This window comes from Leptonychotes weddellii, chromosome 8 (genome assembly GCF_054177405.1).
Source record: "Leptonychotes weddellii isolate Sample4059 chromosome 8, ASM5417740v2, whole genome shotgun sequence".
Taxonomy (NCBI): Eukaryota; Metazoa; Chordata; class Mammalia; order Carnivora; family Phocidae; genus Leptonychotes; species Leptonychotes weddellii.
Window position 1 is genome coordinate 79,901,958 of NC_138376.1, and position 22,997 is coordinate 79,924,954.

A 22,997-nucleotide genomic window follows, 5' to 3' on the forward strand; every position below is an offset into this window, starting at 1 on the left:
GCAGAACTTAGACTAAAATCCAGATTTCTTTCTTTTCTCATGCCGATAGTTTTTTTAAGTTTTTAATCCTACTGCACAATGTTCTCTATGAACTTTTAAAAAAAGTTTATTTAGTTATTTATTTAGGTAATCTATACACCCAACGAGGGACTCGAACCCACGACATCAAGATCAAGAGTCTCATGCTCCTCCAACTGAGCTAGCCAGGCACCCCTCTATGAACTTTTAAATAGACTTTAATATTTCCTGATCTCAAACAGCAAATATTTGGCCCATTCTCTACACAAAAAAACTTCTACCTCGGTTCTAGGAATGGAATACTTGTGGCAAACTTTTCCTTATGAAACAAACATTAGAAGAATATTTATTTCATTGATTTACAGGACATATATTTCATTGATTTACGAAGTAAAAGAATGTTTTTTTCTGTAGAAACATGAAGCTCCTTTAATTGATTTATTTGACTTTGCTTTAAAAGTTAAAAAATACATAGAAAGTTTACAGTAACTAATATAACAAATATGAGTGTATCCATTACATGGCATTGACCAATATTGACATGTTCTGATTTTGCTTCATGTATAAATATGAAGCTGATCTATCCCTTCACTTATTCATCTTTGTGTACTTTAATAACATAAAATCCAGATTTTTTTTTGACCCAGGAGCTGGAGAGTGTGAGGTCACAGAGACCATGTGAAGACAGAAAGCCCCTCTCTACTCCTTGGGGGAAAAGCCCTGACAGAAAGCTTAAATTATCAACAAGTCCTTCCCCCAAGGAAAAACAGCCAGCAGCCCCAAATATAAGGCTGCTGGTCTTTGCCAGGGGTGACTGGTGAATTATTATTATTTGTTGCCTATTTCTAGAACCTTTCTTTTAAAGTCTTAGGTAGCACCATGGTCCATACTCAGCTCTACAAGGGCTTTTGAGTAATTATTCCTTGAAAGTTATTGATGGATTGACTGGTTTGTTTAGTAGCTCCCAGTGGAAGGCTTTGGACACGAAGAGTGGCTGTGACTATTCTCTGTGCAAAACAGAAAAATAATTGGTTGTTTTACTGTGTCGATTCAAGTTTCTCAGATCAGCTCTTCTGAAGGGTAATAGATGAGTTGAGCATGTTGAGAAATTTAGGGGAAACCTGAGGTAGCGTGAGACCATAGGGGCTTTTTTGGTTGTTGTCGAAAAGTAAATACCACTTTAGATTCAAGTTCTGTAATATATGTGACATATAGACTGATGAATGACTCATTTGTTGTTGGCAAGTGAATGAACTTGCCTGATGATACAGTTTTCTTTTCTGTGTGTGTGTGTGTGTGTTTTCTTTCTGGGCAATGCCTCCCTTTGACTCATCTCATATTTTGAATTATGGCATTTTTTTTAAACTAGCAAATTCATTTTCAAATCGCTTCCGCTCATTCACTGGTTTCTTGTCATTTTAGATATGAGGCTGAGGCAACAGAACTACAAATGGAACACAGACGTTTATTAGGAACTTTGGAGGATACATGACAAATCAGAATTATGCAAAAAGGGATATTACTAAAAACCTGTACTTCAGGATAGATTGATACTTAAAAGAGTACTAAAAGTTAAGAGATATTGATAAAAGTGCTATGCTTCATTAACATAAAATATTATTAACACAAAATAACACAATTATATCCAATTTATGATGATAATTCTAATAGGACTTTTTTTTACTTCTTACACAACTCTTACTTCTTTTTCTTCTATTTGGGCTCCACTTTTTTTCTTGCTTGTGGAAGCCACTTCAACCCTCTGAGATTAAATCAGAGATAAATTTATAGGTTCTGGAATGCGAAATCCTCAGTTTCAGTGCCTTCTTGACTTCTGGGTAGAAAAGACGAACCCTGTAACTGACATCCTTATCAAAGCACTGGGGTATCTTTTTTGTTGCTGTTGTTTTTAGTCTTACGTACATTTCTTCTCACCAGCCTTTTCCTGGGGCTCCTGGACTTCCATGTCTTTCGAAGCTTTTTGGAATTCCATCCTGTGTTCCACTCTGCCAACGTGTGTCCTTATCCCTGTCTGTGCTTCTCTCCACCCTTTTGAGATGATATCTATCCACTCATCATCAGGGGAAGCGCTGCGAGCTGCTGACAGGTGAAAAGCTTTAAGTACATCTTCGATTATAGTTTTCAAGCCTCGTAGTGCAGAGGAGTGGAAAGACTATTCTATAAATAAATATTTGGAAAGGCTCGGGAGAAGACTGGCTCTGCTAAAGGCAAATAATGGTTAACATGCCCAGATAGGTTTTTTTGCATCTTTGCGTGGAAAAGTGAATCTATGACATTTTCCAAAATACCACCTAGTCTTAAACGGATCATGTTGCTGGTGTTGGTATCAACTATAAAGACGTTTAAAACGTCACTGTTTACAGACTGCAACATATCCCCAAAGTCCGATTTTTTTTTTTTCACATGAATTAAAAGGTCTATCTGATGCGTGTGTTCTAAATACTTCATTAATAACATAAATGATGTCCCTGGTACACTTATACATTGGCTATTGCTTTTTGTCTCTTTAGCGATACTTGATTTTATTCATACACTTGTTATTTGCCCTGTTATAAGCACTCACATGATTTTGTCAGTAATTCGGCACTGGATAACTGACTTCTTGTTTTTCAGGATACCAGTTACCCTTCCCAGCTTCCATCTTGTGTGGGCTTGGCCAACATCAGCTCCCAGCACCTAGAAGGCCCTTCCTTCTCCAGAGTAACTTCACGGAAACAATGTCTCTGTTGCAACTGGCTGAGGTTGGAATTAACTCCTCCTCTGTCTGCATTACAAAACAGGTGAGGACTAACTGGCCCAGGCAGGTTTTCTGTATCCTTGGACTGATCTCTTTGCATTCTCTGCCTCTTTTCGAGAGCTCCTTCTGGAACATAGCCAGACTGCATCTAAATTTAACAATGCGATAGGGTACAAACAGGCTTTCATGCCTGCTGTGTCATCAAGGGGATTTCAGGATTGTCTAATTGGTCTGCCTTGGCGAATCTGACGCAATCTCCCATTGGTCTGTACTCAGGAATCTGGGTGGGAAGTGAAAGTACAGACAGACCTGCCTGGGCCATCTCCACCAGGCCAGAGCTTGCCACCGTGTGTGGGTCTGAGACCCAGACTCAGGCCAATTCAGAATGAAAACCTTCAAATGAGTGCTCTGAAAGTGAAATGAAAACTGAATCTGCTTGCTACCTCTCCATGAGGCCCAGAAGATAGCAAAGGTTTTGGGGTCCAAGATCAAGCTGAAGGGCTAAAGACAAAAGGGTCTTTCTGCCCCTCAGACTAAGGACCCTTTCCCAGTGGGATGGCTGTGGAGAGGTGGCACAGAGGAAGGGCGGGTGACCCGCACGGGATCTCAATTTCCGCTGCTGGGCTGCAGCTCATTCAGGCCTTTCCCTGCGACATCCCCACAGAGGGACTGGCTCCAAACCGAACCTGAAGAGTTATGTGAAATCCTTTCTGATTTAGGACTTACAAGGGGAAAGGAGAATTACAAGGATTTGGAAAAGCTAGTCCTGGGTAAATGTTTATCCTTCAAATATCTACTCTTTGCTCTAATATTCTCGAAATTATTTTTATTACAGAGACAAAAAGGGATTAGCTGAAGTGGTTTGGCATAAAACATACCACAACATTTTTTATGTAAAAAAATCATTTTCTTCTGATGGTCCATTCACGCTCACTGAAAAATAGTCAAATGTTACAGAAATATGCAACACAGAAAATGAGAAGCCTCTCCCTTCACTACATCCCCTGGAGGTAACTTTCCATACCAATTTGTTTTATATCCTCAGTTGTTTACCCCCCGATTATCTATATCTATCTATCTATCTATCTATCTATCTATCTATCTATCTATCTATCTATCATCTATCATCTTATCTCTAGTTTTTACAAGAATGGAATCTTCCTTGATACTTATAAATTGCTTTTTATACCGTTCAACAATATACCTTTCCATGTTTGTTTATAAAGATATACCTTGATACCGTATGTGGTTTCAAAGACTAAATTTCTTTAAAATTATTGTACACAGGGGTGCCTGGGTGGCTCAGTCATTAAGCGTCTGCCTTCGGCTCAGGTCATGGTCCCAGGGTCCTGGGATCGAGCCCCGCATTGGGCTCCCTGCTCAGCGGGAGGCCTGCTTCTCCCTCTCCCTCTGCCCCTGCTTGTGTTCCTGCTCTCGATATCTCTCTCTCTGTCAAATAAATAAATAAAATATTTTTTAAAAAATTACTGTACACAGAATAAAAGCCAAGAATAGAGAGAGAGGCATTGAAAATAAAAACGCTTCTCTTCTCTCCTCCATTCCACAGCATTACTCTGGTCTTTGGAACGTTCTTAAAGCATATACAAGTGTATGCATATATACGTGTTTACTCCTGTGTATTTGTTTTCACATCAATGGAACTGCACTACAGAGTTCTTTGTCTCCATTTTTAAATTTAGTACCAAACACTGTTTAACTTGAAGATACAAGAGCTCACTTCCAGAGGGAAGAGACCAGGTCTGGCTGGCTCACTGCTAGATGGACTTCACCTGGCATGTTGTCGACACATGATCCATACATGGAAGCCCTGAGGCTCTTCTGCTCCGGTCAGAAAAATGTCTGAGAGAAAAACTGTCCTTCAGCCCCAAATGCTCAACAGATCCCACAGGAATTTTCTTCGATGGACTCCAAGGCAGGATCTGCATGTGGGCTTCTCCTTACAGGCTCCAGGCTGTAGTGAGACCCATTTCTGGGTGGAGGAACCACCACCCAAGTGGTGTTCCCAAGTTAGTAGGGGGAGTGTGTGTACCTCGCTGGACAGGGAATAAGGAGGCCAAAGAGGTCAGCAGACCTTGACTGTGCTCTAGTTTTCCCTCATGTCCAACAATCTGTAAAATATACCCAGTCCTTTTGGGAGCAGAAAAGCCAACTTTGATAGCAGGAAGTGGATTCTGCATAAACAGTAAGATTATTAATAAAGAATCTCAAAAAAAAAATTCTTAGTGGATATTGTTTTAGTAAGTTTCACAATTATTCATGTGTGTGTGTGTGTGTGTATGCTGAAATAGCTATGTAACAATATTAAATACTGTGTGTATTTGAACTCTTATGCACATTCCAATTTCTCCAGCATATTCACTCTGTGATATGTCCCTCCCCAAATGTGATTTTGATTTTTAATTCTTCAGTGCTACAAAAATAAAGTGATTCTAGTCACCAAAGTTGAGCATCATCTCAGCTATAAAAAAAAAAGCCAAATAATTCCTCTATTTCAGAAGAATTTCAACCGTAATTTTATGGTTAATAGAAGTTAAAACCGATGGATGATAGCCTTGAATAAGAGAGAAGCTTATCTACTGGAGAGACTTCAAAGGTCAACACATCCCAGAAAGGCTCTAACTTATAACAGGAGACATTTATTATGCACTGACTTTGGGACATTAAAATGTCACTGCCAGAATTTACGGCTTTCGCAAAATGTGTACAATTTCTGTGGGGAATTTTCCTCATCCCAAAGGACAGGGATAATAGAAAGGAAGCCTTTTATTAGGGCTTACTTTTAAAACGTTCTAAAAGTGGTAAGGAGTCAGGATGACTGTTGTCCAGCTGGTTACAGGCAGTTGGTACATAAATCAGAAGGAATTGGCCTTAGTGAGCCTCTGTATGGAAAAGCTCACATAAACTGGCAACTGATCATTCCCCCTCCTTTATTTCTGTATAAACTGTTTACAGAAAACTATGTGGCAGAGTGTTTGAGAATAGTGACATTCTAATCCCTAGTAATTCTTAGGAAATGTAATTGTAGGAGCAGATTTCATAAAGTGCCTTCAATCTTATATAAATCTGTGTAAATCACAGAGCCCTGTAAATGCCATTTAGACTTCAGAGCTCTAGCTGGGACCAGAGCCTTACTTCCCTCTGGAGCTTCCCCAGGGCAACTGCTGGTTCCCTGGGCTGGTCAAATCTTATCAACCACCTTCGGTGGTTTCCAGGGAATATGGGGACAATCTTACCCCATTTACTGTCCTCAGAATCTGCCCCCTGAGTTTCAAAGGCATCTGCCTTTCGTAAGGAAAAACCAACCTTCTGCTTCTGACTCATTTGCACAGAGAGTTTCAGATGCCTAAATTGAATGGACTGCTTGCTGTCCCTGGTTGTGAACAGGCTCTCTCTGTTGAAAACTGGAAATCAATGTGGTGAATGACATGAGTCCTGTTCAATGGTGCTATCTTCCCCTCCACAAAAGCACTCTTAGCATGAATAAAGGATGACCAAGTGAGACTGGAAATGTTTTGCTCACAGTTTCTAAAAGTTGATAATGATCAATGCATGAGCCTCTTGGAACGCAGGGAGTCCATGTCCCTCTTTCAACTTCCCTAATGTGAAATAAGTGGCAAGTACAACTTTAAAGATGCAAATCTGAGAACGTGGAGCAGGTAACATTTTTCTCCTGCTGTTCACACTGGGAGAATCAAATGGACTGATGTAGGCAGGGACTTGGTTGTTACCTAAATAGACCCACATCCTTCTCCAAAATATGATGTCAATCCTGCCCCCCCACTTCCCCACTTGTCCACTTGGACCATCATTGTCCCACCCAGGCCTTGAGAATCTCTCACCTGGATTATGTCTGCAGCCCCCAATTTGTTCCTCTGATTTTAATCTGGCCTCCACTAATTCATTTTTCCTCCAGACCACTGTCAAAATGCGATCCACCTATCACCTAAATCTATTATGTCATTCCCCTATTTCTAATCTTTTGAAATTTTTCTATCACCTACAGAATGAAGCCTATCTAAGACTCCCAGCACCTTCCTGCTGCTGCAGGCTCTGCCCCACATGGCCATGCCCCACACAGGACACTCTACCAACACGTTTCCCCTCCTCACACTCCACGTTCCCTCTGGCCCCTGTGCCTTGTCATGCTGTCCTCTCTACCTGAGGTGTTCTTCCCATTCTCTGGGCTGGCGTGACTACTGTTCATTCATTCAGATTCAACTCACATCCTACCTCCTCCAGAGATCCTTCTCAGCCCTCAGGGCAGAGAAGGGACCCACCGTTCTGTGGGCTGCCTCCTTCGGCAGGCCCAGCCCTCACTATATGGACTTGATTGCAGTCTACTAGTCTCGTTATGTGTCTTCTGGCCTGTGAGATGCTTGAACACATCAGCTGTGACTTAGTTGTTGCTATGTTCTCACTCAAAGTATAGCACCATATCTGTCCTGTATTTGGTACCCTATAAATGCCTGATGAATGAATGAATGAGGCTGGAAAGACAAAATGAGCAAGAAGAAGGGCTTAGATTTTTACACCAGCTTTGTAAGGGTTATAGCAGGTCATATAAAGTTTATAGTAGGTTTTTTATAAGGCTGTTCAAGTTTTGCTGGAAGCATATATATTTATAAATAGGCAGAATAATTTTAAAAAAAACAATTGTTAGAGTTGAAAGAGACTTTAGAGAGCATCTAGTCCAACACTTTTCTTTTACAAACTGGGGAAACAGAAACTCAGAGAAGTTACGACCTGCCCAAGGCTCCATGGTAAGGTAATAATAACCTGTGAACAGGTCTACATATAGTATTTATGGGGTCTACTGTATGACTCGAGGCCTGTATTATATATGCTTTAATATTTATGTTCAAGTAAAGAATCAGTATCATGATTCACAAGTGGTATACTGAGCCCTCTAAAAGTACAAATTTTTTTTTCGATTTTATTTATTTATTAGAGAGAGAGCGAGACAGGGAACACAAGCAGGGGGAGTGGGAGAGGGAGAAGCAGGCTTCCCGCCGAGCAAGGAGCCTGATGCGGGGCTTGGTCCCAGGACCCTGGGATCATGACCTGAGCAGCAGGCAGACGCTTAACGACTGAGCCACCCAGCCACCCTAGATGTACAATTTAAGAGTAATATCAAAGTGTCTCGTTTTGTAAAATGTTCCGCAACCACCATCTGCAACTACAGTGAACACCACACTAACTCCTGAGTATCTCTGGAACCACCAGCTGGAACCCAAAGAGGAGGAGGAAAATGGGAGCTCAGCACTACCAGGAAGTGATACTTGATTCTGCAATCTGAAAGGAGGGACTTGACAAATTAATTAATTTGTCTTTGTCTTTTTTTCTACCTAAGTGCTTCTGCTGCCTATACCTTCCACATTCCATCTCTGACGTCAGCAGAGGCACAGCCCACCAGCCTGGATGGCATTTGGTCCGTTCTTTCGTCCTGAGGGACACAGAGCAAGAGAAGGGCAACAGCGTTTCTGTGGGGCCTGGGACCAGGGCTAATCATCAGGGTAGGCATAGTGGCTGTGTGGTACCAGCATCGAGCATCCATATGGTGCTTAATAAATACGTGTTTGTGGTACCAGGGCAAGAGTCCGTATGTGCTACTGTCTAAGGGTCCAGGGCAAGAGTCCTGCTTTTTTTTTTTTTTTTTTTAAAGATTTTATTTATTTAATCATGAGAGACAGAGACAGAGAGAGAGAGAAGCAGAGGGAGAAACAGGCTCCCAAGGAGCAGGGAGTCCGATGTGGGACTCGATCCCAGGACCCCGGGATCATGACCTGAGCCGAAGGCAGACGCTTAACCATTTGAGCCACCCAGGCGCCCCAAGAGTCCTGCTTTTAAGGACTCCCTTTATAGCAGTACTAAATTTGAAAGAAAATCATATACAGGAACTAACAAGCTTACCTGTCAAGCTCCCCATCAAAATATCCTGTGACAGTAATAAGGCAATAGTCTACTGGGGTCCTTAATACAGCATTTCTTCCATTCTTATGGCATTGCATTTAGGATCTAAGGTATAAAGGTCTAAGGGGGAAAGGCCAAGAAACTGGGAATTTGCAGTCTTGGATTGTTTTCTTAAATCTACTAATTACCTACTGGGTAACTTTGAGAAAACACAACCTGTTAATGGTTAGCCATTTCAGTTTCTCTACCCATAAAATAAGCCATAAATTATCTACACCCTTACAGAAGTACTGGGAGACTAAGTGCTCAGATGAAAGATATTGTATAAGGATAACATGGTCTTACAAATTTGAAAGCTGTTCTGACCTCCACTTAAATAGTTAGCATGATGTCAGGTTCACACAGAAAGAGTCTCCAACATAACTAGTCTTAGATGCAATAGTTTTCTTTGAGCTATTCAAAAGAAAAGTGTTCTCTAAATCCAATCTATTTTCTTGGGCAAAAAGTTTGTGTGTAACATGTAACTATCCTGTGAAAAGACTCCATAATGAAAACAAGACTGTTGCCTGGGAGTCTCCTCCCTTCCGTTTATATCCCATCTGTCATTACCTGCCCCTTTCTGAGCTGCCGGACACTCCTGTTCCTCTTTGGTTTGTTATAAACTGGACAAATAGAGTCTTTTGCCTTCCAGCGCCTCATTTAAGCTATTTTGAATCATTCAGTCTCCTAGAACAATCTGTGATTTGGATTATGGATATATCAAGTAAGAGAGACAAATGTGGTTAAAAGCAGGTATTTTCCTGATTTAGATTAGGGACCAACTTCATCAGCTTGATTAAGGAGGCATTCAGAAACCCAAACCATCTAATCCTGTCTTGAGGCACGATGGGATCCCTGCTGCATGGCTGGAGCCATCTTAGAGAGAGTGCAAGCGGGGGCGAGGGGCAGAGGGAGAGGGAGAGGATCTCGAGCAGACTCCGAACTGAGCATAGAGCCCGACGCGGGGCTCGATTCCACAACCCTGAGACCACAACCTAAGCCAAAACCAAGAGTCAGACACTTAACCGACTCAGCCACCCAGGTGCCCTCCCTCACAAGGAATTTTATGCTTCAGAAGCAGAGAGAATATCCCCTCCCACCTATAAACAGCACTGAGCTGGTCTCTGGGGACTCAAGGACTCTGGAATCACCAGGCAGAGCACGGTTGGGATGTGGGCTTTGATGACCTATAACTTCTTGAGGTCCTAATTGGAAAAACTATTCTAAGAAATAGGCGATTCCTGGGAGGTGGATGGTTCATTTGTGTTTCCCTTTATACACAGTAAGGAGGTTCTTCACCTTAAGAGAACCATCATGCCAGTGGTATGTGTTTTCCATTCTTTTTTTTTTTTTTTTAAAGATTTTATTTATTTGAGAGAGAGAATGAGATAGAGAGAGCATGAGAGGGGGGAGGGTCAGAGGGAGAAGCAGACTCCCTGCTGAGCAGGGAGCCCGATGCGGGACTCGATTCCGGGATTCCAGGATCATGACCTAAGCCGAAGGCAGTCGCTTAACCAACTGAGCCACCCAGGAGCCCTGTGTTTTCCATTCTTGATCAGCCCACTGAACCATACCCTTCCTGTTCATGGTCATCTCTTCAGAACCTGTCTGGGCCTTGGCCATGAGAGTTGCTCAAAAAAATATTTGTTGAACAAATAAACAAACAGAATATAATTTCATCACTTCATCCAATTAAAAAAGTGATACCCTACTTACAAGACCATCAGAAGAATTTTCCCACCCTAAATTTCCCAGAAATCCAAACGGACAAAATATTTCCATTTTAATTTTCAAATATAAGAAGAATGCAGTGACCACAGTTTATATTCTCCCTCCTATTTTCCTCAGGGCCTGCGTTGCTCATTTAAATGCAATCTGCTGCCTGTTTGGGTCAGTGACTTAAGTTGGGAGGCTCTTACAGTAACTCAGCGCTGTGGAAATTCCAGACCTCTGGCTGGGGTCTGGGGGAGAAGCCCGGGTTTGGCGGCTCTGAGGGCCACTGTAGGTAAGCACCAGGCAAGAGGGCTGGTCTACCTGGGCCAGCAGGTCTCCAGCCTCACCAGTTTGGTTTAGCATGGAATCAGTCAGCAATGCCTGAGAAAGCCAGGAGACCAGTCAGGATGATTAGGGAGGTTATAAACCAGAAAACTTCCGCCTTGGTATTTGAAAACCACACGGTATTTTACAACATTCCTGTCGATTAACTGCTGGGAAGGGCACTACCTTATTGCCTTTTGCATAATGGAACCAATCTTTCCCCTCAGAGGCCCTCGTGTTGCTTTGATCAAGTTCAAAAGATGAGGGAAATGATGACTAAGGACCTTGGGAATCAGACCGAAGAATCTCACAGACATACTCAAGGGTTTTGAGGAGATCACTGTTTGTTTGTTTGTTTGTTTATTTTTTACTGATGCATCATTTTGGTAAATAATTTCTATGGTCAGGGCACCTATCAAACTCCTTACCCAAATATTTGTTATTTAGAAAAAAATCAAGGAAACAGACTTGTGTTTATTATTCTGAGATCAGCAGCAGTTTGATGAATTAAAAACAGTCTTACTTTTTCCTCTTTCCTCTCCCTTTACCAGCCTCTTGTAAAAGTGCCAACATTATACACCCAACTCTCTACACAGTGAAAACGAAAAATAAAAGTGACCTTGGTGATCCGTTGGCTGCCTCTGCCCACGTTAGACTTTGGGCCAAGAGCCCACTCCCCTTTAGCATCAGAGGCAGATATTTGGAACCAACTGAGTTGGAAAGGGATACTGTAAATGTCTGTTTCCGGTTCACAGGGCCCTCAGCGTCACTGCATAGTTTGAACGTCTGACTAGTTTCCTGACTTTGAGAGTCTCCCACTTTAAACATGAGGGATCGACCCTGGAAAGGAAAGGAAAGACACGCACGAGTCTGCCACTGACTCCACCAGCCTTTACTCTCAGGCCGGGTTTCTCCCGGCGGGATTTAAATAGAACTATTGTGACACGGACCGCGACTTCAGTTGCTGTCCCGAGGCAGGGTGATGGTGAGGTCGTGGGTCTGCTCACATGGTCTGAGTGGGGAAGGCCAGGTCTGGGCCAGTTCGCCACAAAAGAGCTTCCAGGAAAGCCCCACCTCCCCTCATCGTGACCGAAGAACGGAGCAAAAACAGACACTTCAAACTCAGACAACCATGGTAAGGCTGGCTCTCCTCGACACCGTCCTTCAGTGGTTCTATGGATATTTTACACGTGTGAAAGAAAAGCTTTGTTAGGGGCACAGATCTAAACTCTTTCCAAAAGAGACAACCTTGCTACGTCATCATGAGGAGGGAACCAACGCATCCCAATGAATCCCTCTATTTTAAAATAAAAGGATTTTATTAACCTATACCGAACGAAAACTCTAGGGCTACAGTAACTTCAACTTTGCACAGAGTTGCCACAGAGCTTAACATATATATTGAAACACTCACGCTGTCTTTAAAGCCACTCTATTCTTGAACGTCCTCGATGTTAACAAATGCAATAGCAATTCTCACCTACCTGTAGAGGTCCTGCACCGATTGCTTCTATTCCTTTTATAATAAACTGAGTTGGCTGACAAACTGATTCTGCTCCGTCAAGGTATGACGGGTGGTTGCTAATTCCTGAGGGGAATGGGCTCCCGTTGGTCTGATCTGAAAGAGAGAGGCCAAAGAACCAAGTTTCCCAGAGGAAACACAGGAGTGGGGGCAGGTACCATGGTGGGGGGAGGGGGGAGGGAGAGGGCAAGCGTTGGTTGGGGGAGGGTGGAACACTAGCCATGAATGCCGGCATTTGCAGTTCATAAGTGAACATTTCATATTCATGAATAAAAAGTTTCATTGACCATTATGAAAGTTAGAATTCTGTGTTCAAAAGTAAAAAATTCAGCAAATAATTTCACTATACCTAGTGGAATCCTAGAGGCAGGAGCCCCCTCACCCCCCAAAATAGGAGAAGCCAAGCATTGCGGCCTTCTGCTGTCAGTCACAGGCGTCCCGCCAATGGAAGTCCAGAGGAGAGTGGGAGGAGAAAAGGCTTTTGTTTTCCTTTTCTTCAAGCATTATGAAACAACCAGTCCCTTAGGATTCCATTTAAGTCTCGCCGAACTACTTTCTCTCAGGAACTTTTGCCTTGAACCACTTTTAGGCACTGAACTAGTTCCTTCTTGCTGGAAGAACGTTATTGTATTGTTTGAAATAGTGCATGCTTCCTTCCAGAATGCCGGCGGAAAACCCCAATGTTGCCCTTTCCCACTAAACTATTAGGATATCTCCTTCCAGTAAATGCAAAAAAGAAGAACACGCAACCATTACTAACTGGCAGGCTAGGAATGTTTTTTAAGTTGAAAAGTTACTTTTTTTTAACTTAAAATTTCTACTACTCTAAGCTTTACGAATGCAGAGACCATGCCATACATCTTTGTATCTCCACAATTTCCACTTTAACGCACATAGTTGGAGATGAATTATGATTTTTTATGTGAAGGAAATTGACCTGCAAATTAAAAACCTTTTTCATACAGAACTTTGGCCAAGCAAAGGCCCATAATATCTGTAAATGTGATGGAGAAGCAATGAGGGTAGTTCTTGTCCCAGTGTAGTATGAAAATCTAGATTGAAAGTCTGTTTTACTTTTCACATTCTGTTTTAATGAAAAGAAGGAGGAATGTGAATAACAATTAACAATTCAAACAAAACTCATCTGAATTTGGCTTTGATTTGTGATAAATACCGCACCTCAGTAGTGACCATGATCCCCTTCTATTCATCTTCAACTTCAATCTTTGTCCACTTGATCAGATCCTGGCTGGAAAGAGGACCCAGAAGGTTCCAGATCCAGGGAAGATAATCTTCTGGAAAAAGAGGAGAGGTGGGAGAAGGTGCTAGAAGAGAGGACCCAGGCAGGAGTCATAGTTGAGGTTCATCTCTGCCACTGAATCACTTTGTGTCACTGAGAAATGTTTTATCCCTTTTCATGCCTGAGGTTTCTTCTTGACAACTGAGATGAATGGATTAGATAATGTAAAAATTTCCTGCTGGGACTGGGATTGAACTTCACATGTAAATAAGAATTCATTGAACTTTGCATTGTTGTGGTATTATACTGAATATGGAGAGAGCTTATGAATTTAATAATAAAAACTAAAAATGGATAAATGGAGTCAAACAAAGAATTATCAAAAGCTCAAAGACATTTAGGGACAAAAATGGAAACAAAGTAAAACGTTTACATACTTTTAATTCTAGTGCTTACCACTGTTTCCTTCTGCAGCTTATTTAAATGCACATTTCAAAGTTATAATAATTTTGAGTAAATCCCCTAGTTGGCTTGAATGTATGTAAATTTGATCTTGGTCATTTAAACTTGACACAATTCAGCAATTTTTGAAATCTGTATTATTCAAGAAATTGAGTAGTGTCATTTGCTTATTTGATGCGCTTTTTAAAAAATGAGTCCTTTGAGAAACTGCTTCTGGGTATCAATACTAAAATGAAAACACTGGCTAAAATCATAAAAGCAGGAAAATTAATTTCAGGGCATTTTAAACTCCCCCTGTTTCCTGGGCTCACAGGGCTTCAGAAGTTGAGAATTGCTCTCTGATGTCACTGTTCTCTGAAAGCTGATCCATTCAAATCCAGATGGTGGACATCTTTGAATCACATACTGCTTACATTTTTCAGTGCCTCTGAAAAAGAATTTCCCCCTTTTAATCCTCAAAACAAAACTCAAATGAATTGTTTTACCCACCTGCAGCTTCCTCTGAGGAATATAACTCTTTGATTCAATCCATAATTTCCTCTATTCTCCAACCCCCAAATTATCCAATTTTAGTTTTAAATTCAAATTATTATTACTGTCACTGATTCTGAGCTGGAAAAATGGAGGGTGGTTTTTTGGGGATGCAGCACGGAGATGTTACACAAATATAAGCCAGAAAATTTCTCATTTCTTTAATTCTCTACCACAAACTACAATTGTATTAATCTGACAGACTTTCAGTGTGGTTCTGGGGACTGCAAGTCCAGAAACTTTTGGCTCCTAAAAGCCTCTTTCAAAGGGAAAACTATCTGCTGAACAATAAAGTCCATACAGAGGAATGGAGTGTGGACCTCATTTGTTTGTGTCTCAGATAGAGGCAGGAGCCTAGAAGAAGACTCTGTGTAATACAGACTTGCTGCCGGCTGAAGAAGTACACACACACAGAGCCCAAGAGCAAGTAAGGAACAACTGGTTGATATGTAGGCCTCTCCTGGCCTCTGGCTCTTCCCTTGCACCCGGTTTACACCCCCACATTCTATCATTGCACTGCTTCAACTAAACTGCAAGCTAAGCTTCCGTCCCATGCCAACACTCATTCCTGTTTCTAAATATCTTTCCTACTTGTACACATCCCTATTTCGTGTCTTTGTATTGTAAGGACATATACCATTGTGGAATTTTTAGACTGAAAATAAGACATGGTTCTAACATACATAATGTCACCATGTACTTATGAGTTATTAATTCAGACCCTGTTCCTTCTGTGGGAAGAACGCACCATTGGCACCTCAGGCCAATTGCTATATATCCTATAAGACCTGGTTACTCTTCAGATGCTCTGTGAAGCCTCTCTGACGGTCCCCCTCTTCTGCGCTTCCCAAGCATCCTGAGTGACCTCTATCATAGTTTAGAATAGACTGTTATGGGCTTAATTATGTCCTTCCCCCTCCCCCACAAATTCATATGTTGAACTCCCAATCTCCAGTACCTTGAAAACAAGGTCTTTAAAGAGGTGGTTAAGTTAAAATGCGGACATTGAGGGGAGGCCCTAATCCAACATGACTGGTGTCCACATGAGAAGAGGAGAAAAACCAGAAATACATGTACACAGAGGAGGGGCCATGTGAGGACACAGCAAGAAGGTGCCATCTGCAAACCAAGGAGGGAGGCCTCAGGAAAAGGCAAGCCTGCTGACAACTTGATCTTGGACATCTAGCCCCTGGAACTGTGAAAGATAAATTTTTGTTGTGTAAACCACCCAATCTGGGGTATTACAGCAGCCCGAGCAAGATAATACACTGTCTTACAAATTATTGCCTTATCCATCTCTACTTCTGGATTGTGAATACTCTTAAAAGGGACTGTATTTCATCTGCCTAGTCACAGAACCTAGCAGAGTACCTGACATATATAAAAAAAATATTTGTGGTTTGAAGGAAGGAAGGAAGGATTTTTCTGACTCAATTTGATCATCGGCCTCTAGTCACTTAGTGTCTTATTTTCCTCCCTATTTTTATTCATCTTCTCCCATCCTAATCCTAATGGCTTGAGTATGTGTCTCTATTTTGCACCTAAGTCTTTAACACAAGCAGATTGATTCCCAATTTTCAGAGGTATCATGCAGGACATGAGCGATATCCGGAACCACTCCTCCCTCACTGGATGTACACATAGCAGTCGCGTGCTGTGGTTTCTCATCATGACAATATGCTGGGCCCAAAGATGCCAATTTACATGAGTCAGACAGTGAAACAATGGCATACATGCCCCTTTTCTAGAGTTAGGCTAGCAACTCCATCTCATAGAGGCTGAAACGGCTCCTAAGAAGAGCCGCTTCTGACTGCCAGTTCTGAGGTGATCAAAATAAGAGAGGAGATCGCTGGTACAGTGAGTGACCCAGGAAATGTTAAAAGGGTGGGAAGTTGGCTCAGCAGGGTTGGGAGCTGCCTCACATCCTGAAGTAATTATTCCAATAAAACACTCTTATGTCCAGATATATTTTTTTTCTCAAATTATGGGACAACTACACATAACAACTCAGAAAGATCACATTTGTGTGAATAAACCTGATTGTGCTTTGAAAGCACTTCCTTTCAGCGTCACGCTGCTCCATTCTCCTGGGCTCCAGTAAATTTTGAGGGAAGAATGGCAGGGCCAGAGTATTTACATGTCTATAAAGGCTGTATTTGTTTTTATATGTTCTTGCTGCTTGGCTCTGCAGTCTTGTTTAGAAACATTATGTTGAAAAAAAAAAAAAGAAACAAATGTTAAATGGTATTTTATTTGAGTGAGGGTGCCTGATGAGTCCTCTTGTAAAAGAGTGGCCTGTCATGCAAGGGAACTCGGGCAGCCTTACTGCTCAGGACACTGGGTAGCAACATTTGTAGTGGATGCTGTTTGAACCTGATGCTTGGAGGAATGTTTTCTCCTGTAACAAGGTTTGTAATGGCAAATCATTTTATCCCCAGGTTATGTTTTGTTTTGTGCATGTGTATTATTTTTTTTAAAGATTTATTTCTTATTTATTTGAAAGAGGGAGAGAGAGAGCACAAGAGTGAGGGGCAGAGGGAGAAGGAGAAAGAATCTCAAGCAGATTCCGCGCTGAGCGGATCCTACGGCTGGGCTCCATCTCATGACTCTGAGATCATGAGCTGAGCCGAAACCAAGAGTCAGATGCTTAACCGACTGCCCACCCCCAGGTGCCGCGTGCATGTTTTTTAATTCCCAGTTTAAATGGAAAGTCTAGCAATTCTGTTCTTTTCTGTAAATAGGATGTTTCATTGTAACTGAGTACCTTGAAGTTCTAGCTATACTGAAAAACTTTGGGCCAGTTTATTTTACTTTCCAAGGAAGTGTTGTAAGGTGACCTCTACATTTAAAAGAAGAAATCCTCTAAGATTTAGCCAAACCTGCCTTGAGGTGAGAAATCAAGAGCAAGGAGCTCATTTGTGACTTGAGATAATGATGAAGATCCTTCAGCAAATTCCCAGGACTGCCTTTTCTAGACACTCAACTAAGTAAACTCCATATTAAAAATGTCCATTGTAAAAAATAAATGTCAATTGTGTGCAGGGTACAAGGTAAATGCCTTGAGAGCCATTAAGGATTAAAATCTTTTAAATGTTTCTGGTCCTCAAGACATTCACAGCAAAATTGGGGACAAAAATTTTAATCAGGATCAGGCTAAATAGAAATAAAACATTTCAGTAACAGATCTAAATTAAAAGAGATGGCAACTTCCAGAAGGCTGTCCATGGTTAATTACATGGTAATTATAAGCAAGCAGTGCTCTGAGACCCCAGCGCTCTCTCTAGGGTCTCATCTTCCCCTTAAATGGGAAGGCTTCTTCAGGACAGGCAGATGTAGGTAGGTCCAGGGGAGGCCAACAAACCTACCTCGTTGTCTCCAGATTATGAGGCCAGGCAGACCTGAGCTCAGCTCTACCTAGGACGACCTGGGACAAGTTCTTTTCTGCTCTGAATAGAGATGATAAACTTACCGTTTGAGTTGCTGTGAGGAGTAGATGAGCTCTGCGTAAGTAAATTCTTGGTGTAGACTCTCACACATATTAGCATTTATGAGAGCAGATATCATGTTATTTATCAATTTGTCTTTTAGTTTATTTTCTGTTTGCCCCACTCAAAAGTAAGCTCCTTGAGGGCAGGGACTTAGCATTGTTCTGTCCTTGGATCCACAGTATCTATATTACTATGCAACACATAATAGGTGCCTAGTACATATTTGTTGAATGACTAAATCAATGAATAATTAATAGAACTTCAAAAAAGTGGATTAGCTAATATTATTATTCAACCTTGTCTTTTTCATATTTCTTCTTGTCCCTCTTCATTGTCTTTAAACTTAGGAGCAACAAGAGATGTTGCAAGCAATAGGCTAAGTTCCATTTGAGTAGGATCGTTTGGAGTTTTAAAGTCCCTATGGGTTCAGGCTATTGGAACTTGCATTGTTCACTTCGAGAAGAGTAGACGATGCAGTGGGGAAAATAAAGCTTTTCTTCCTGTATCTCCTTCCTCCATCAGCTCCTCCTCACTGGATCCTTATTATGTCTGTGCCCCTTGTGCCCTTCTCACCCATTAATATCCAAAAATAAAGAACAGAGACAAATTGTGGGGAGGAAACAAATATTTTTTCACATAGACCTTCCAACTCCCATGGAGAGAGAGTTGGAATGTAACTTCCCCTTTCTCCAGCCCACCTCAGTGCCCATTTTTAAGTCCAGGAAGACTTAGTTAGCCGAAGCCTACCAAATGAAGCATGACTGTTAGAAAAATGTTGTGTTTGCCGTGACACTAAGCAGGAATGAGCTTCTAGTGTGAGATCACTTGGCTTTGTGCAAAAGTCCCTGTCACTGCCACCAGAGACAGACTTATTTTGACCTAATTTTCAGTTCTGTTATGATTTTGTAGGCTAAAATTAAATTTGGTTTAAGAACACTGACCAGGGTTTATATCACTAGCGGGAGGGAAGGAATCAACATTTTATCATCTTGTGTCGGTGTGGGACCAACTGGAGCGCCTCATTAAAATCTTATTTGCAGGAAACGGACTCATTTACAGCTCCCCACTCGGTAGTATGTTTCTTAATAGTGCAGAAGGGAGGTAAAATGAGTCACAAAAGGTCAGCTCTGGATCGAGTAAATTTCCTCCCTGACTGCAGATTGCTGATACCTCATTGTGTTTTCCGTGTGTGACACAAAACTTCAATCCATGTACAGTGTAACCTCTTAGATAAAATCCAATCCCCAGACCTGCAAGACCCATTATTGCCTAAGAAAAGCCAAAATTACTGACTGTTTTCCTTTCTTCTGACTTAAAATGCACGTCATCAACCACGTAAAGGAAAAAGAACAACGTGTAAAGTATTCTCTGGGGTTTCTCACCCATTCTAAGATATTCTCACAATGAGTTCTCAGCTTAAAAATGGTCTCATCAGAGGATTTTAATGCTCCTGTGTGAGCATTTCAAGAAATTCAAAGAAATGAAATCTAAACATCTCAGAGGTTGTGGAGAGGTTGATTCAAACACTTAGGTATTTTGGTTTTCATATGAAAAATATCTTAGATCTACATATGGGTCTCTATGGACTTTATAAAAAGAAATTTATAACATGTATATATTAGTCAGGGGCCTGGTAAGAAACAGAATTCACCCCAGAAGTTCCCAGTAAAGACAGCTTAATAAACAACTACTGACGATGGTATGGGCAGGCAAAAGAACAAATAAGAGACTCTGAAGCATCCAGAGACCAGCAACAGTGGGAAGCTGTTACCACTGTTAGGTGTAAAGGGCAATGGGAGGAAATGATGGTACATGTTCCCCATGGAAGCTAGTGGAGACTACAGTCCCTGCCAAAGACCCACCTGAAGAAGACAGGGAGCCAGGAGGAAACACCCTGATCACCATCTCTGTCCCACCTCTGATCTCCTGCTGGTGTTTCCTGTTGGCCAAACCGAACTGGAAGGCAGTGGCAAGGGAGACTGGGTGACAGAGTCCCTAGGGGTCAGTTGCCCAGCGCATACAGTAGGGTGGAGAAAGGCAGAGGATTAATCTGCTAGGGCAACTGGAGCATAAAAAGCATAGTGTTCTTCGTAGGCAATGATTTTGCTCAATATTTATTTATTTATTTATTTACTGCCAGTGTATTTATGATAAATTTGCAGCTATTTATCCAGGCTTGCTCTCTACCCTAGTCCCCTTGGAGATCCTGTAGTCTGGACTTATATTCCAAGAGCTTGTCTCTGTGCAGTGCTAACTCTTCTGAATGGGGATTAATCCTTATCTCCATGTCAACTAAATAGATTTAAGATTATGAAAACTGTGATGACCATCTTCACCTTTATGAATCTTTAAATTCAGAATCTCTTGGTCTGGCACAGCTTCATTCTTTCAAGGATATTAAAACATTTTAGTTTTGTTATCTCATTGATCTTTGCCATATCTCTGATGGGCAGGCATCTTGGTAGTACCTAGTACAGTGCGCACGGAAATAGATGCTCAATAAATGCTTGTTGACAAGATGATCATCATCAAATGCCTCTTGTGCAGATAGGAAAGCTTACACTGAGAAGTTAAGCAACTTAGCCAATATCTCATGGGGTGCCAGTAGGAACAGAAGCCAAGTCAGAGAGTTTACCCTGAATATGCTTCCTCCAAAAGGAGATTTTGCTAAGCCTGGCAAGAATTTGAACAAGAGTTTATTTTCTTCCTGTACTTTGACCCAATCTGAAGAATAGTTGAGAAACTCAGGGCATAGTTTTCCAACTGATTTGTTTCCTAGATTGCCAGTGAAATGTGTGCCCCATTATTTATTCTTAATCATTAGACATGAAACATTATTGCCCCAGGAACAAAAAGCCAAGTTATTCTCTTAGAGGAATTGAACTAAACTATTATGGTTTCTATATATTATTTCTGGGATGGGGAAAAGAAAATCTAAAGGGGAGATGAAATCTGAGAACTGCATGTGAAATCAGTTACAGCCAACCCTTATCAATGAAAAACAAGGATAGGAATGACTTGAGAAACATAAATGTACATGGTTTTAGAAATTCTACAGTTATTATAAACCCATCTTCATCCAAACCTTCTACTATATTCTAAAGTTTTAAATGCTAATTTTTCTTGGATGCCACTGTTTTCCTGAATATCCCATGAAGGATTCATATAGAGAAGGAGAAACAGAGGGGCCTGGATTCACTGCAAGCAAGATAAACTCTTTGTGAAATAATACTAAATCAGGTAGATCAAATTTTGTACATAAGGCAAATCATTTATCAACATGAAAACACATGGGCACAAGGAAGTTCTGTAATCTTGGAAGCCTGTGTCACGCCTTCTTCCAGAGAGGTTATCGCCAGCCTGCTCAATTTGTAGGTGGCTCGTGTACACAGCCTCACTGTGGGCGCATGTGACATGACCTGGGAGACTAACAAAGGGCTTGGGTCTTCTCAAAATCACAGTTATTTATTTTAAAATTTATTTATTTATTTGAGAGAGGGACAGAGTGTGCAAGGAGGGAGGGGCAGAGAGAGAATCTTAAGCAGACTCTGCGTTGAGTGCAAAGCCGGTTGTGGGGCTCGATCCCACGACCCTGAGATCATGACCTGAGCCAAAACCAAGAGTTGGATGCTCAGCTAACTGAGCCACCCAGGCTCCCCTCTTCCTTGCCATCTCATCCAGGTGTACATTGCCTGGTGAGTACTTTATCTCTCAAGACTGAGCTCCAATGACACTTCTCCTGACGTGACTAGTGACACCACCCTTTTCTGTCATGCTAGCACAATACACATATCTAAATTATTGCATGCACCACATTGTATAGCGCTCACTGTTTATATGTCCGTCTCCTCAGTGAACTATGAGGTAACAATCTGCAGCCTATTCAGGATCTTAGTTCCTTATCTAGCATATGCACTGCTCTTAAACCCTGAAAACGGAGGGTTGTGCTTCAAAGACCCTACCTTGGCCCTCCTCCAGCAGTGTCCCTATCCCTGAGGTGAGAAGTCAGCAGGACCAGGGATGTGCCTTCCTGGATTCCATGTCTACCCAGATCCCACGCTCCCTGTTTCTAGACCATGCTTTGCTTACCTAGAGCCCAAGAATTCCCCGTCCAAATGGTCCAATCCTCCCTTTGGGGCCTTGACAAGCCCTTTCCCAAGATCTGTCCTCTAAGTAGGGACCAACAACGTGTATGCTCACTCCTAGATCCGAGGACTGGCCAAGGCAGCTATTCGTGAAGCATATGGACAGAACTTGTATAAACAGGCTAGACTGTCCACATGTGTGCATGCGAGGTGTCCAGGGATGAGGTTAGAGCAGGACTAGGAGGAGCAGGCAGTTAGGCAGAGAGCTGGGGCCTGAAGCCTCAAGGAACCTGAGGGTTCTAAAGTTGAACCTGGCCTCCTAGGTGGGGTTATGAAGGTATATTTATCATGGTGGGAGGATGGATCATATCTTGTCATTTGCAACCTTGAAATATTTAGGCATATGTCACGTGAGCTTCCATGTGTACTCTAGCTTGGATCTCTACACATGTTAGGGCGCTGGTGTCTTGGCTAATATGGTGCATAACACATGGGAGACGCTTCATGCATGACTGAGGACTGGCTCACAGCAAAAAGATGTGGAATAATTGAGACTCAAGGCAAATAATGTAGTGTTTGAGTAAGAGAAAATAATAGAAGATATTACTTATAATTGAATTAACAAACTAGTTAATATACTTCCTAAAAATGTTTATATTCCAAGGGTCAAACAAACATTCTTGCTAGGACGATGTTATTTACCAAATTAATGATCAATTTTTAAAAGCCTCACTTGAATTCTCCAGCATTCTTTGTATTTCCAAAACACAACACCAATCTACAAAGCACTCATAGATGGGTTAAGAATGAAGTCAAATAAAACATGAGTCAGGTAGCAAACTCCGTTGTGGGGGTTAGTTATACTCCAGCCAGAGAGGAAGAATTA

General features: G+C 41.7%; 1 long non-coding RNA gene across 2 annotated transcripts in view; it reads right to left on the minus strand.

The window, feature by feature from the left end:
• Positions 1-610: 610 nt before the first annotated feature.
• LOC145723065 (uncharacterized) overlaps positions 611-22,997 on the minus strand; it is a 55,377-nt gene continuing 32,990 nt past the window's right edge. Inside the window, exons 3-5 of one of the 2 annotated variants that reach the window (XR_014147862.1) lie at positions 13,485-13,600; positions 12,268-12,401; positions 611-2,118 (exon numbers count right to left, since the gene is read on the minus strand). This is a non-coding gene — a long non-coding RNA (uncharacterized LOC145723065). Of the gene's footprint in view, positions 2,119-11,237; positions 11,624-12,267; positions 12,402-13,484; positions 13,601-22,997 lie in introns of those variants that run through there. The other variant, XR_014147861.1, reaches the window with a different exon arrangement.